The sequence below is a fragment of the Mesoplodon mirus genome (genome assembly GCF_964341445.2).
Source record: "Mesoplodon mirus genome assembly, chromosome: 14".
Taxonomy (NCBI): Eukaryota; Metazoa; Chordata; class Mammalia; order Artiodactyla; family Ziphiidae; genus Mesoplodon; species Mesoplodon mirus.
This window is the reverse complement of record NC_138990.1, coordinates 1,274,587-1,290,056: the sequence shown is the minus strand read 5'-3', so window position 1 is coordinate 1,290,056 and position 15,470 is coordinate 1,274,587. Positions and strand designations below refer to the sequence as shown.

The window sequence follows — 15,470 nt, the reverse complement described above, 5'->3', positions numbered from 1 at the left end:
ACATTGTGACTCTCAGCTTGTCACCCCTAACCAGTGGTCTGCTGCTACCCACGTGACCTTACTGAAAGTAGAGCCAGAAAGAGATGCTCCCTGTTCACTCTCATGAACCAAGTGAACTCCAGCATACCGCTGGCCCTAACCCAACAGGAGGCAGACTCACATCTTTTCCCAGGAGTCTCCTGGCTCCCTACCTTTCCCCAGTAGCCCCACAGGTGATGGCAGGAGAGGGTTCCTTTAGGTATCGGCAGGGCCTTGTCCCTCCTGGCTACTCTGCCCCTGTCAGAGGGCGGTGGTCATGGCTACAACAGACTGTTCTTGGTCAACTGCACAGAGATCCTATCTCACAGGTGCGGGGATTGAACTTGCCATTTTGGTTGTAGTAGAGCCAAGGTTGGAGTTTTTAAAGATCATTTTCACCAACTGGAGGAAAAACTAGCAATCAAAGCAGTAAGAAATATTTCTACAATTTTAAAATTCTGTCTGATGGGTCCCAGGGACAGACCTTGCTGTGACATGGCAATTTGTATGACCAGTAGAGAGAAGGTGTGGTCCCAGAGAGGTCCATCTGGAATGATGTAAAATACCAGGTCCTGGTTGAGGTAGGGGGGGGCAAGCGACAGAGAGAATGACCTAGCTCCCTGAGGATGTTAGGTGGAGTCAGGGGTGTTTGGAAGAGCCAAGATGAGGGGTCAGTTTCAGAGGGCCGCTTCAGGTCCTGTGGAGAAATAAATGCAAGCCAGGAACTGTCTTCCTCTCTTTTTTCCAAGGGTTCCCAGTCCATGGGACTAGCTTTTCCTTAGACACACTGGGCCTAGGGTTTAGGGCTACAGATGAATCTGCTGCCTGCAGGTGGGTATGGCACCCATCTCATGGACTCCAGGGCTTGGCAGTGCTGAACCACAGGCTAAAGGCTTTCACCACCTGCAGCTGGAGCCATGGTTGAGACAGGAGAAGTTATCAACTGACGCTGGATCCAAAGACCAACATCACGCCCTCAGCTTCAAGCAAGTCCTTTGGGTTGAGACGCTGGGAGTACAGTCCTCCCAGGGCTGAGGTTCACTCCAGGGACTCTCTGAAGGTTATGTGTCGAGAAGGCTGATCAGACCTCTCTGATCAGAGGCTGAGGAAGAGAACTCATGGGAAAAGCTCAGCCTTCAGGCCTTTGTAGGCGTACTTCACATCTGTCAGGTAAGGGGTTCTAATCAGCCTCAGGTGGATTCACTGAAATTCTCTCCTGCGAGCCCACGAGTGCACAGACTTGGCACACGCTCTCGACGCTCTCCTTTCAAGATACGCCGTATTGTGTGTGGTAGGTAAGCTATTCCTTCCTTTATAAGAAGTGAGGAAGCAGAAGTGACCCTTCCCTGAGGTGAGGATGGAGATGGATGTTTTGTCCTTTAAGTGATGTAGAACTGTGTCCTGCTTCCATGCAGCTTCTCCAGCGCTCTGGTGGGATAGAAGGTGTGGATGCTGGAGACAGCCAGGCCTTGAGGGTTATGGGGAGGTGTCCCCATGCTTTGGTGTGGAAGGATGGATCTGCCTATCCTTTGTGTGAGGTCGGATGATGAGCTTCTCGGCAGCAACCAGGAACCAGAGGCTCTTCTTCCCTTTGCTGGGAGCCACACAAGTCCCCTGAATTCTTGTTCAGTTCTAGGGAGGAGGGTGACCATCCCCAAGATGGCTGAGATAGAATATTTTCCCCCTGAAGTGCCTGGGAGTTCAGAACCAGGTTAATTTGATTTATAGAAATAAAGTAATATTTTTGTACCTATAAGTTGTGGAGAAAAATCCATGAGCACTATAACTAATATGAGCATTTCTAAAACTAGCTGAGTCCAGAGTGCCTGCATTATGAACTGTCCTATAGATTGAGAGAGCAGAACGGACTGTAGACAGATTAGAGCTGAGTGACCACTAGTTGTCTGAAATGAGGATGAGGGCCTTCTTCCAGCCCTTTGCAGGAGCTATTCCCCCTGGTGTTGCTTGTCTGCATACATATCCACCAAATTAATTTTTTATCAGACTCAAAACCCATCACCTCTCAGATTTCCTGGATTTTGGCAATTTGTCTGTGGTCTCGTCATAATACTATAGCTCATTGTATCGTGAGCACCTTGTAATTCCCAATAAACATCCTTAGAAAGAAGGGAGCGTGAACCTGCTCCTAGTTGACAAACCAAGGTGTCCACATGCTACCACTACAAAGGTTTATGACAAAGCTGTCCTTGGAACAGTTGCTAGATAAGTTCTTATTCTTTTGGGTATTTATTGCTGTACTAGTCAGGACAGGCTTTGTTATGACACAATAACATACAACCCCATATTCTTAGTGGTTTAAAGCAACATGTTTCTTATACTACTTAGAAAGGAAGGAAGTTCTGACATATACTACAACATGGATGAATCTTGAGGACATTATGATAAGTGAAATAAACCAGTCACAAAAATACTGTATGATTCCACTTATATGAGGTACTTAGAGTAATCAGATTCACAGAGATAGCAAGTAGAATGGTGGTGGCCACGGGCTGGGGCTCAGAGGAATGGGGGTTATTGTTTAATGCATATAGGGCTTCAGTTTTACAAGGTGGAAAGAGGTCTGGAGATGGATGGTGGTGATGGTTGTACAATATTATGAAAGTATTTAATACCTCTGAACTGTACACTTAAAAATGGTTAGGATGGAAAGTTTTATGTGATTTTACCACAATTTTAAAAATTGGAAAAAATGAATAAGACACAGTCTCTGCCCCTTTGAAGCTCTTAATTCAGTGGGGAGGCAGATATACACTATGAAAAGCACTATTGTGAAGGTATGTCCCAATCCCAAGCAACCTATGGACACCTCATTCATCTTACATCTCTCTTTTTTTTTAACTTTTTATTTTATATCGGAGTATAGTTGATTAACAATGTGTTAGTTTCAAGTATACAGCAAACTGATTCAGTTATACATATACATGTATCTATTCTTTTTCAAATTATTTTCCCATTTAGGTTGTTACACAGTGTTGAGCAGAGTTCCCTGTGCTATACAGTAGGTCCTTGTTGGTTATCCATTTTAAACATAGCCGTGTGTATATGTCAATCCCAAACTCCCTAACTATCCCTCCCCCCACCAGTCACCTTTACTAACCATAAGTTTGTTCTCTAAGTCTGTGAGTCTGTTTCTGTTTTGTAAATAAGTTCATTTGTATCATTTTTTTTAGATTCCACGTATAAGCGATATCATACGATATTTGTCTTTGTCTGACTTACTTCACTCAGTATGACAATCTCTAGGTCCATCCCTGTTGCTGCAAATGGCATTATTTCATTCTTTTTAATGGCTAAGTACTATTCCATTGTATATATGTACCACATCTTCTTTATCCATTCATCTGTTGATGGACGTTTAGGTTGCTTTCATGTCTTCGCTATTGTAAACAGTGCTGCAATGAACATTGGGTGCATGTATCCTTTTGGAGCATGGTTTTCTCCAGATATATGCCCAGGAGTGGGATTTCAGGATCATATGATAGCTCTATTTTTAGTTTTTTAAGGAACCTCCATACTGTTCTCCACAGTGGCTATACCAATTTACATTCCCACCAACAGTGTAGGAGAGTTCCCTTTTCTCTACACCCTCTCCAGCATTTATTGTTTCTAGGTTTTTTTGATGATGGCCATTCTGACTGGTGTGAGGTGATAGCTCATTGTAGTTTTGAGTTGCATTTCTCTAATTAGCTATATTGAGCATCTTTTCATGTGCCTCTTGGCCATCTGTATGTCTTCTTTGGAGAAATGTCTCATTAGGTCTTCTGACCATTTTTTGATTGTGTTGTTTGTTTTTTTGATACTGAGCTGCATGATCTGTTTGTAAATTTTGGAGACTAATCCCTTATCTGTCACATCGTTTGCAAATATTTTCTCCCATTCTGTGGGTTGTCTTTTTGTTTTGTTTATGGTTTCCTTTGCTGTGCAAAAGCTTTTGAGTTTAATTAGGCCCCATTTATTTATTTTGGTTTTTATTTCCATTATTCTAGGAGGTGGATCAAAAAAGATCTTACTGCGATTTATGTCAGAGACTGTTCTGCCTGTGTTTTCCTCTAAGAGTTTTATAGTGTCTGGTCTTACATTTAGGTCTTTAATCTACTTGGAGTTTATTTTTGTGTGTGGTGTTAAAGAGTGTTCTAATTTCATTTTCTACATGTAGCTGTCCAGTTTTCCCAGCACCACTTATTGAAGAGGCTGTCTTTCCTCCATTGTATAGTCATGCCTCCTTTGTCATAGATTAATTGACCGTAGGTGTGTGGGCTTATTTCTGGGCTTTCTATCCTGTTCCATTGAGCTATATTTCTGTCTTTGTGCCAGTACCATACTCTTTTGATGACTATAACTTTGTAGTATAGTCTGAAGTAAGGGAGCCTAATTCCTCTAGCTCCATTTTGCTTTCTCAAGATTTCTTTGGCTATTTGGGGTCTTTTGTGTCTCCATACAAATGTTAAGATTTTTTGTTCTCGTTCTGTGAAAAATGCCATGGGTAATTTGATAGGGATTGCATTGAATCTGTAGATTGCCTTGGGTAATATAATCATTTTGACATTATTGATTCTTCCAATCCAAGAACATGGTGTATCTTTCCATCTGTGTGTGTCATCTTTGATTTCTTTCATCAGCGTCTTATAGTTTTTGGAGTACAGGCAGGTCTTTTGTCTCCTTAGGTAGGTTTATTCCTAGGTATTTTATTCTTTTTAATGCAATGGTAAATGAGATTGTTTCTTGAATTTCTCTTTCTGATCTTTCATTTTTAGCGTATAGAAATGCGACAGATTTCTGTGTATTAATTTTGTGACCTGCAACTTTACCAAATTCACTGATGAGCTCTAGTAGTTTTCTGGTAGTGTCTTTAGGATTTTCTATGTATAGTATCATGTCATCTGCAAACAGTGACAGTTTAACTTCTTATTTTCCAATTTGGATTCCTTTTATTTCTTTCTCTTCTCTGATTTCCATAGCTAGGACTTTCAAAACTATGTTGAATAAAAGTGGCAAGAGTAGACATCCTTGTCTTGATCCTGGTTTTAGAGGAAATGCTTTCAGCTTTTCACTGTTGAGTATAATGTTAGCTGTAGGTTTGTCATATGTGGCCTTTATTATGTTGAGGTATGTTCCCTCTATGCCCACTTTCTGGAGAGTTTTCATCATAAGTGGTGTTGAATTTTGTCAAAAGCTTTTCCTGCATCTATTGAGGTGATCGTATGGTTTTTATTCTTCAATTTGTTGATGTAGTGTATCACACTGATTGATTTATGGATATTGAAAAATCCTTGCATCCCTGGGATAAATCTCACTTGATCATAGTATATGATCCTTTTAATGTATTGTTGGATTTGGATTGCTAGTATTTTGTTGAGGATTTTTGTGTGTATGTCCACCAGTGATGTTGGCCTGAAATTTTAACTGTGATTTAAAAACCCCCAACAAACAAAAGTCCAGGACCAGATGGCTTCACAGGCGAATTCTATCAAACATTTAGAGAAGAGTTAACACCTATCCTTCTGAAACTGTTCCAAAAAATTGCAGAGGGAGGAAAACTCCCAAACTCATTCTATGAGGCCACCATTACCCTGATACCAAAACCAGACAAATATACCACAAAAAAAGAAAATTACATCTGGTCTAATGTGTTATTTAAGGCGTGTGTTTCCTTACTGATTTTCCTTCTGGATGATCTGTCCATTGATGAAAGTGGGGTGTTAAAGTCCCCCATTATTATTGTGTAGCTGTCGATTTCTCCCTTTATGGCTCTTAGTATTTGCCTTATATATTGAGGTGCTCCTATGTTGGGTGCATATATATTTACAATTGTTATATCTTCTTCTTGGATTGATCCCTTGATCATTATATAGTGTCCTTCTTTGTCTCTTATAACAGTCTTTATTTTAAAGTCTATTTTGTCTGATATGAGAATTGCTACTCCAGCTTTCTTTTGATTTCCATTTGTGTGGAATACCTTTTTCCATCCCCTCACTTTCAGTCTGTATGTATCCCTAGGTCTGAAGTGGGTCTCTTGTAGACAGCATATATACAAGTCTTGTTTTTGTATCCATTCAGTCTGTGTCTTTTGGTTGGAGCATTTAATCCATTTACTTTTAAGGTAATTATTGATATGTATGTTCCTATTGCCATTTTGCTAATTGTTTTGGGTTTGCTTTCGTAGGTCTTTTTTCCTCCCTTTCTTGTTCTCTTCTCTTGTAGTTTGATGACCATCTTTAGTGTTGTGTTTGGGTTGCTTTTTCTTTTTGTGTGTGTGTATCTATTGTAGTTTTGGGGTTTGCTGTTCCCATGAGGTTTTGTTATAGCAGTCTATATATGTACAAGGTTGTTTTAAGTTGCTGGTCTCTTTCCTGCCTAGAGAAGTCCCTTTAGGGTTTGTTGCAAAGCTGCTCTGGTGGTGCTGAATTCTCTTAGCTTTTGCTTGTCTGTAAGGCTTTTGATTTCTCTGTCGAATCTGAATGAGATCCTTGCTGTGTAGAGTATTCTTTGTTGTAGGTTCTTCCCTTTCATCACTTTAAATATATTGTTCTGCTCCCTGCTGGCCTGTAGAGGTTCTGCTGAGAAATAAGCTGATAACATTTGGGGAGTTCCCTTGTATATTATTTGTCATTTTTCCATTGTTGCTTTTAATATTTTTTCTTTGTCTTTAATTTTTGTCAATTTGATTACTATGTGTCTTGGTGTGCTCCTCCTTGGATTTCTCCTGCCTGGGATTCTCTGCACTTCCTGGACTTTTCTTTCCCAGATTGGGGAAGTTTTCAGCTATTATCTCTTCAAATATTTTCTCAGGTCCTTTCTCTCTCTCTTCTTCTTCTGGGACCCCTATAATGCAAATGTTGGTGCATTTAATGCTGCCCCAGAAGTCTCTTAGACTGTCTTCATTTCTTCTCTTTTCTTTATTCTGTTCTGTAGTGGTGATTTCTACCATTCTGTCTTCCAGCTCACTTATCCATTCTTCTGCCTCACTTCTTCTGCTATTGATTCCTTCTAGTGTATTTTTCCTTTCGGTTATTGTATTGTTCATCTCTGTTTGTTTGTTCTTTAGTTCTCCTAGGTCTTTGTTAAACATTTCTTGCATCTTCTTGATCCTTGCCTCCATTCTTTTTCTGAGATCTTGGATCATGTTCACTATCATTATTCTGAACTCTTTCTGGTAGGTTGGCTAGCTCCGCTTCACGTAGTTGTTGTTCTGGGGTTTCATCGTGTTCCTTCATCTGGGACAAATTCCTCTGCCTTCTCATTTTGACTGACTTTCTGTGATTGTGGTTTTTGTTCTGCAGGCTGCAGGATTGTCATTCTTGCTTCTGCTGTCTGCCCTCTCTCTGATGGATGAGGCTGTCTAAGAGGTTTGTGCACGCTTCCTGATGGGAGGGTCTGGTTCCTTCTCAGTAGTGGGTGGAGCTGGGTCTTGTCCCTCTGGTGGGCAGGGCTGTTCTCGGGGAGATTTTAAGCCACTTTTCTACTGATGGGGCTGTGTTCCTGCCCTGTTGGTTGTTTGGCCTGAGGCATACCAGCCTTGGAGCCTACAGGCTGTTTGGTGGGGCTAATGGCAGTCTCTGGGAGGACTCACGCCAATGAGTACTTCCCAGAACTGCTGCTGCCTGTGTCTTTGTCCCCGCAGTGAGGCACAGCTGCTCCCCATCTCTGCAGGAGACCCTCCCATACTAGCAGGTAGGTCTGGCCCTGTCTCTTATGAGGTCACTGCTTTTTACCCCTGGGTCCTGGTGTGCCTGAGACTTTGTGTGCCATCCAAGAGTGGAGTTTCTCTTTCTCCCAGTCCTTTGGAAGTCCTGCAATCAAACCCTGTTGGCCTTCAAAGCCAGATTATCTGGCAGACCCCCAGGCAGGGAAGCATGACGTGGGGCTCAGAACTTTCACTCCTATGGGAGAACTTCTGTGGTATAATTGTTTTCCAGTTTGTGTGTTGCCCACCTGGTGGGTATGGGATTCAATCTTATCACGATTCACGATTGTGCCCCGCCTACCGGCTCGTTGTGGCTTCTTCTTCTTCTTCTTTTTTTTTTTTTTTTGTGGTACATGGGCCTCTCACTGTTGTGGCCTCTCCTGTTGTGGAGCACAGGCTCCGAACACGCAGGCTCAGCGGCCATGGCTCACGGGCCTAGCTGCTCCGCAGCATGTGGGATCTTACCAGACCGGGGCATGAACCCGTGTCCCCTGCATCGGCAGGCAGACTCTCAACCACTGCGCCACCAGGGAAGCCCAGTGGCTTCTTCTCTGTCTTTGGATGTAAGGTATCTTTTTTTGTACGTTCCAGCGTATTTTTGTCAGTGGTTGTTCAGCAGTTAGTTGTGATTTTGGTGTTTTCGTAAGAAGGGGGTGAACTCACGTCCTTCTACTCCACTATCTTGAGCTAATCTCCTGTTACATCTCTTCTTAACTGGCAGCTAGACAAACAGACTTGAGACACCAACAAAAACTTCGTACCTCTAAGTGGACTCCCCTGAAGATACTGAGACAGTCTAGACATATATATGCCTTATATGGTCTTTTTTGTGTATCCAGTTTTACATAATAAAACTTTAATAAAAACAAGATGTTTTTCTGTCTGTGAAACTAGCAAAGACTTTAAAAAAGGTGGATGATACTTTGCGCTGACAAGGGTTTGTGGGGAATTGGGTATTCTCCTATCCTATTGTTGGATGTGAAATTAGTACAGATTCTATGGAAGGCATTCTGGCAATATCTTTTAAAAACATAAAAATGTATGTATCATTTGACCTAATAATTACACTTCTGGATATTGATTATTTTTAGGAAATAATGGCATAAGTGTGCAAAGACATATTTCTAAAGGTTTTCATTTTAGTATTTTATATGCCTAAAATGTTAGAAAAATCCAATTCTTCAATAAGAGAAATTTGGTTAAATTAGACCCAATATTGACTTGAAAAAAGGTCCACAACATTGTTAAGTTAAAACAAAGAGAAAACCATAAGGAAGAGAGGAGCAGCCCCTGACAGCCAGGAGCTGGCCTGACATCACTGTGGGGACCTGGAGTTCTCCTGTTTCATAGAACACCAACATCAGGTAAGGCCACTCAGCAATGTGTTGGATGGGACAAAAACAAGACCACTCTGTAATCGTGTCTGCACACAGACAAAACTGGAATATTGTGCAAACCACAAATATGACCAAGCATCTACCTGTCCCTGCTAATAGAAGTGACTGCTACTTCTTTACCTGTTCTTCACCAGCTTTAGCCTAGCTCCAGTCATCTCTCCTTCTGGGTGAGATTTATAAAGGTACCCAAGCATAGAATTATGCTGTTTCCTGGCCACACCCAATCTAGAGCAAAGCCCTGCTTCCTTAAACCCTCCTGCAAGCCACTTAGCACAAGCGTGAATGCTGTAAGTTCTTCCTAACAGTCTCTTACTGAAACACCCCACAGTTCCCTGTGCTGTGCATTCTCCCTCACTGTAGAATGATAAACCTAGATACAGCTGTGTTCGTGGTGGTCTTTGGCTGGGGATCAATGACAATCAGTTCAGTCCATTATTGTTTGTAATAGATACTTCCATTGTCACAAAAATGTATGGAATAACACACACCAAGCTGTTGGCAGTGGTAACCTGGTGAGGGATTTTACTTTTGATTTACTATTGTTTTTGGAGGGGGGAAGGGAAGAAAGGAAAGAAGAAGGAGAAGAATGAGGAGAGAATGATGACGATGATGTGATGGCAGTGGCTCTAAATGAAGTATTAAGTGTTGATAATGATGTTATTGGACTATCTTTATTCTTTAAAATTTCTACAATTAATATGTATTACATTTGAGTGAAAAATTATAGAAGTTACTTTTGAATGGAAGAAAATTGTGATTTTTCCACAGAAAATACTATATGGTCATTTAAAAATTTTTAAATAATTAAAAAAAATTGAAGTATAGTTAATTTACAATGTTGTGTTAGTTTCAGGTATACAGCAAAGTGATTCAGTTATACGTATACATACATGTATATATATATTTGGATTCTTTTCCATTATAGTTTATTACAGGATATTGAATATGGGTCCCTTGTTGTTTATGGTCCTTGTTGTTTATCTATTTTATATATAGCAGTATGTATATGTTAATACCAAATTCCTAATTTATCCCTCTCTACCCGCTATCCCCTTTGATAACCATAAGTTTGTTTCCTATGTCTGTGAGTCTATTTCTGTTTTGCAATTAAGTTCATTTATATCATTTTTTAGATTCCACATGTAACTGATATCATATGATATTTGTCTCTATCGGTATGACTTGCTTCACTTAGTATGATAATCTCTAGGTCCATCCACGTTGCTTCAAATGGCATTATTTCGTTCTTTTTTATGGTTGAGTAATATTCTGTGTGTGTGTGTGTGTGTGTGTGTGTGTGTACTCCACATCTTCTTTATCCATTCACTTGTTGATGGACGCTTGGGTTGCTTCCATGTCTTGGCTATTGTAAATAGTGCTGTTATGAAAAATGTTTATTTTTGCAATGGTATCTTGTGCCTGACTAAAATTATACACGTCATGACTAAAGTTTGAAGGCTTCCGGTATTCCAGGTCAGTTGCAGTACCAGGCAGGGTACAGTAGGTGTCGCTATTTCCCAGGGAACTGCATATTGCTAATGAAGTCCTCTCGGAGCAGTGCCCAATTCTAAACCAATTATCTGTCTGCCAGATATACCTAATCTCTAACTTTGAGTATTATGTACTTGTAATTTTCCTTCCTCTTGTCATTTTAATCCATGACTCAATCTCGATAAGATAAATTACTATAGTAAAGCACACTCCATATTCCTTTCCATAGATAGAATTTTCACGTACATATCCTATCTTCACAGTAATCTTGTGAAGTACTTCAGGCAGGTATTACATACTCCATTGTACAGATGAGGAAAGTAAAGTTAACCAGAAAACTGAAGTCATTAACAGTTCATTGGTTCAGCTTTCTTTCCCCTCCATTGGCTAGTTCTAGAAACTTGCACATATACAGCAAAACAACACTATATTTGCCTTAAGTGTATCAGTATATAAATGTATCAACAGTAAAAAATAGATTTGAATGAGTTTCTTAAAACTGCCATCCGAATGATGAAAATTGACCCATGTTGCTTGTGCAGTGTGGTTGTGCAAAAGCTCCTGATGGATGCACTGCAAAGAGGAGCCCTGAAATTTGGGCAGGTGGGCAGCTTTCAGAAGTCTGAGAGTTCTTTGCAAACACCTAGGCATCCTTGGGGAGCATGCTGAATGTGATTCATGTTTGTGTGTGACTAGGAGTTTTGTTATAAACATCCGTTATTGTGCTTTGTGGTAATACCAGATTCATAGGGTTTTTTGCTTCTTCCTTCTGAGGTTTCACATTTTTCCAACCCTTACATGTGATCATTATCCAGTTATCACTTCCTGATGCCTGCCTTGTAGTTGCTGCTTTCCCCTTTTCTAGTCGCTTTTGCTCAAATTTATGGAGTTAGAAATCAAATACCCAAGCTAGGTAGAAATGACTATAAAGTAAAGTTAACCAAGTTCAAAGCAAATCTATTTGAAGGCATTTGTATGTTACTTCCTGGTTCAGACTGATAGGGAGCTGGTCTGGAGAGATGAGGATTGACTATGTCAATCTTTTTCAAAATCCCAAGATAATCAACACCAGTCTTGATGTCAGTCTACTGAGGCACCCTGGGACTTGGTCACTCACTCCAGTGTTGTAACAATTTGAAGGGTATGCTCCAGACTGGGGTGAGGATGTCCAGCCTTATAGAGCTGGCCTGACCACCTCTGATGGCATGGTGGGTTCTGGATCAAGAGGAAAGCTGGTGGAGTGTGGGGTGAGTGTGAGGTAAAAGAAGAGGCTCAAGGGAGGGGCTGCTAGATTATGACTCAAGTTGAAACAGGGAGTTGGCAAATCCAGTCCTCTTTCTAGCAGGCATTGAGACCCAGTAGGGGCCTTCTTACAACCTCCAGGGCACAGAGTGGAGTCTTGGGAAGAGGACCAGATGCACCACGTATAGCAGCAACCTATGCCAGGCGGTGTATCTATGTATGATGAGGTGGCCAATGGCAGATGCAGGGCTCAGACACAAAACTGTGGCCAGTAGGAATGAGGTAGCAGAATGGACCCAACCAGCTCTCTGAGGTACAAGGCTGGGGCACAGTTGAGGAACATTTAAGGTACCCAAGAAACCTGGGATGAAGTTACTGGACCTGGCATGCTCTGCCCATGACCTTCAGCCCAGAAGTGGGGCAAAGAGCCTGGTATGTGGAGATACTGAGATTGCCAGAATGATTTCCAAATCCACCTACTGAGGAGGCAAAGACTTCTGCTGGATGACTGCAGGGAAGAGCACTGTCAACTTTGGGCAAGATGAGCAGACTTAGAGGGTCGGGAATTCTTTGCAAAGAGCTAGGATGGGGCTAGGACTATGTGTAGGTGCTGATACCAGGGGCCATAGTCACCTGGGGAATCAGGCCCAGGACTAGGCCTTTCTGGAACTCATGGATCGGGGGCTCTCCTTCCGAGGGGAAGAGACCAGACAGAACAGACCAATCTAGTTTTTCAGGGAGGTGAGGGTGTGCTGGGAAGTGGCCTTAGGTCACAAACACTAATCACTTCAGGATAAAAACAGCTCACCCTAATGATCTTGAAATTAGTTTTATATGCATGCCCAATGAGAACATGTTTGTGGGGAAAAGAAGAAAAGGAGATTTATTGGTTTTTCCCCCATTGTATAAATATGCTTATTATAAAACATTCAGAAAATACAGAAAAGTATAAAAAAGAAGAATCACCTGGAACCCCACAGGCCAGAGATATAACCTCTAAATATATTTTGGTGAATTTCCTTCCAGACTTCTCTTTATACACACACACACACACACACACACATATTCAACATAAGTATATAAATATATATTTAAATAGCCTGTTTCTTCCACTAGATACTATATCTGGGACACTTTTCCACAATAACATATGTAGTTCTACATCATTATTTTTGATAGCTGCATAAGATTCTTTTGCCTGATATTTCTTGTTTTAATGAGTCCTCTATTGAGTAACAACATCATATCATCTGAGGGTAATGATAAATTTGTTTTTCTTTTTCTTATTTCAGCATATTGACTAGAACTTCCAGAACAAGCTCAGATACAGCTCATTCTTGACCTGAACCTAATTTTAATAGCAGTGCCTTTTTTTTTTTTTTTGCTGTATGTGGGCCTCTCACTGTTGTGGCCTCTCCCGTTGTGGAGCACAGGCTCCGGAAGCGCAGGCTCAGCGGCCATGGCTCACGGGCCCAGCCACTCCGCGGCATGTGGGATCATCCCAGACCGGGGCACGAACCCGTGTCCCCTGCATCGGCAGGCGGACTCTCAACCACTGCGCCACGAGGGAAGCCCAGTAGCAGTGCCTTTAAGATTTCACCACTGTTTTTTCATGCTTCCTTTTGGTTTCTAATACACTTATAGTATTAAGGGAGTCTTCCTTCTATATCTCAAACACTAACAGGGCTTTGTATTTTTCTTTTAAGAGAATCAGGATGGATGTTGAATTGGGTCAAACACCTTTCTAGCATCCATTAAGATGATGGTACAGATTTTCCCCTTTAGCCTGCAAATGTCCTGGTGCTGAGTCTGCCTTGGTTTCTTGGAATGAATCCTGTGTTAGTGATTTTGCAACCTGGGAAGGGGAAGTGGCTGCTCTTGGAAATCTCACAAAAAGGCAGCATGCTTCAAGCCCTGTGCGAAACCCACTCTTTTCACAGACTGCTGTGTGTGTGTTAGAATGAGTTGGGAAGCATTCAGCCTTTTAGTGATAGATAACTAGATCAATAAAATCTGACTCAGTTAAACAGAGTTTAGATAACTTGGCAACAGTCTATTCTAGGTTTGATAAAACAGTCCTAGCAAAGACAGTTGGGGCTGGAACTCTCGCATGTATATGTGTGTGGGGGGGAGGGGGAGGTGAGGGGAAGTGGTTGTTGGATACCTTTCACATTTCTTGCTTGATACTCAAGCTTTCCCATAGCTGTGCACATCCTTCAGCACTTAGATTTTCTAAGACACGACGGAGGTAAGGAAGGTGGTAATCATTAACATTCACTGAGCACCTTTCCAGAGCCAGGCTTATTTCTAGTCCTTCTTTCAGCCATACCAGGAGCTCTTCTGTGCCTTTTTTACAAATGAAAGCAGAGCTCAGTTTGCTCAAGGCCCCCAGCTGGGAAGTTGTAGAGGCAGGATTTGAAGCCAAGTGTGTCTGCTCCTCAGTCATGCCCTGTTAACCTTGCCCATGCCCACGTTCTGCTGGGAAAGGCTGACTGGTGGGGATATGTCCTGGTAATTAGAAACAGTACCCTTCAGCTTCTGGATTATTATTTTATGTATTTATTAAAAAAATTTTTTTTACTATTTATTTGGCTGCATTAGGTCTTAGTTTCGGCATGCAGCCTTCTTAGTTGTGGCATGTGGGATCTAGTTCCCTGACTAGGGATCGAACCCGGGCCCCCTGCATCAGGAGCATGGAGTCTTAGCCACTGGACCACCAGGGAAGTGCCTGGATTATTCTTTTAGATAACAGCTCTGTGCTGCTAGCTCTATTTTTTTGTTGTTGAATCAGGTCAAATTAACAAATGTTTATGGACCATTTACCATGTGGGAAGGCATAAGGCTAGGTGCTGTAGGAAATATTGAAGCGTAAATCAAGACATTTCTGGACAAATTTAAGTCCAGTCTTGAAAAGCAATATGTAAGTAGGTTGACTGGTTAACCTTAAACTACTCTACCAGGTAATATTGTCAAACTGACTTTCTAGGAGTGAGACTGTGTATGTTAGAAAATATATGCAATCAGACCGATCTGCTCCTTTTTGGGACCCTCACACCACACACCAATGTCAACTCCAGGTCTATAAGCTTATGAAAAAATCCAACTCAAGTCATGGAAAAGCTAGCAAAGACTAGAGTATTCATTTCTATTGTGGAGGAATAGCCTTATAGGAATTGATGCTACAGAAAAAAATGAAAGAATGATACATAACAGTGGAGAATTTTAGAAAGAGTTTAAGAATACAATAAGATTATATGGGTCATATACACACTAGTATATATCAAATAGGTAACTATAAGCACCTACTGTATAACACAGGGAACTCTTCTCAATACTCTGTAATGACCTATATGGGAAAAGAATCTAAAAAAGAGTGGCTATATCTATATGTATAATTGATTCACTTTGCTGTACACCTGAAACTAATACAACATTGTAAATCAACTATACGCCAATAAAAATTTTAAAAAAAGATTATATGGGTCAATATGATAGATTATACAAAAATTTATAAAAGACATTCAAAGTTTTACAATGAGCAAGCATTACTTTTAAAATAAAAATAATGGTTTCAGTAACTTAAACCCCAGGTTTAAAAAAGCTTATTCAAATACATA

General features: G+C 41.1%; 1 long non-coding RNA gene across 1 annotated transcript; it reads left to right on the top strand.

The window, feature by feature from the left end:
* The first annotated feature begins 1,339 nt into the window (after positions 1-1,339).
* LOC309815312 lies at positions 1,340-8,571 on the top strand. Its single transcript, XR_014295841.1, has 4 exons — positions 1,340-3,037; positions 7,320-7,385; positions 7,661-7,710; positions 8,445-8,571. It is a non-coding gene; the product is annotated as an uncharacterized lncRNA (long non-coding RNA).
* Positions 8,572-15,470: the final 6,899 nt, after the last annotated feature.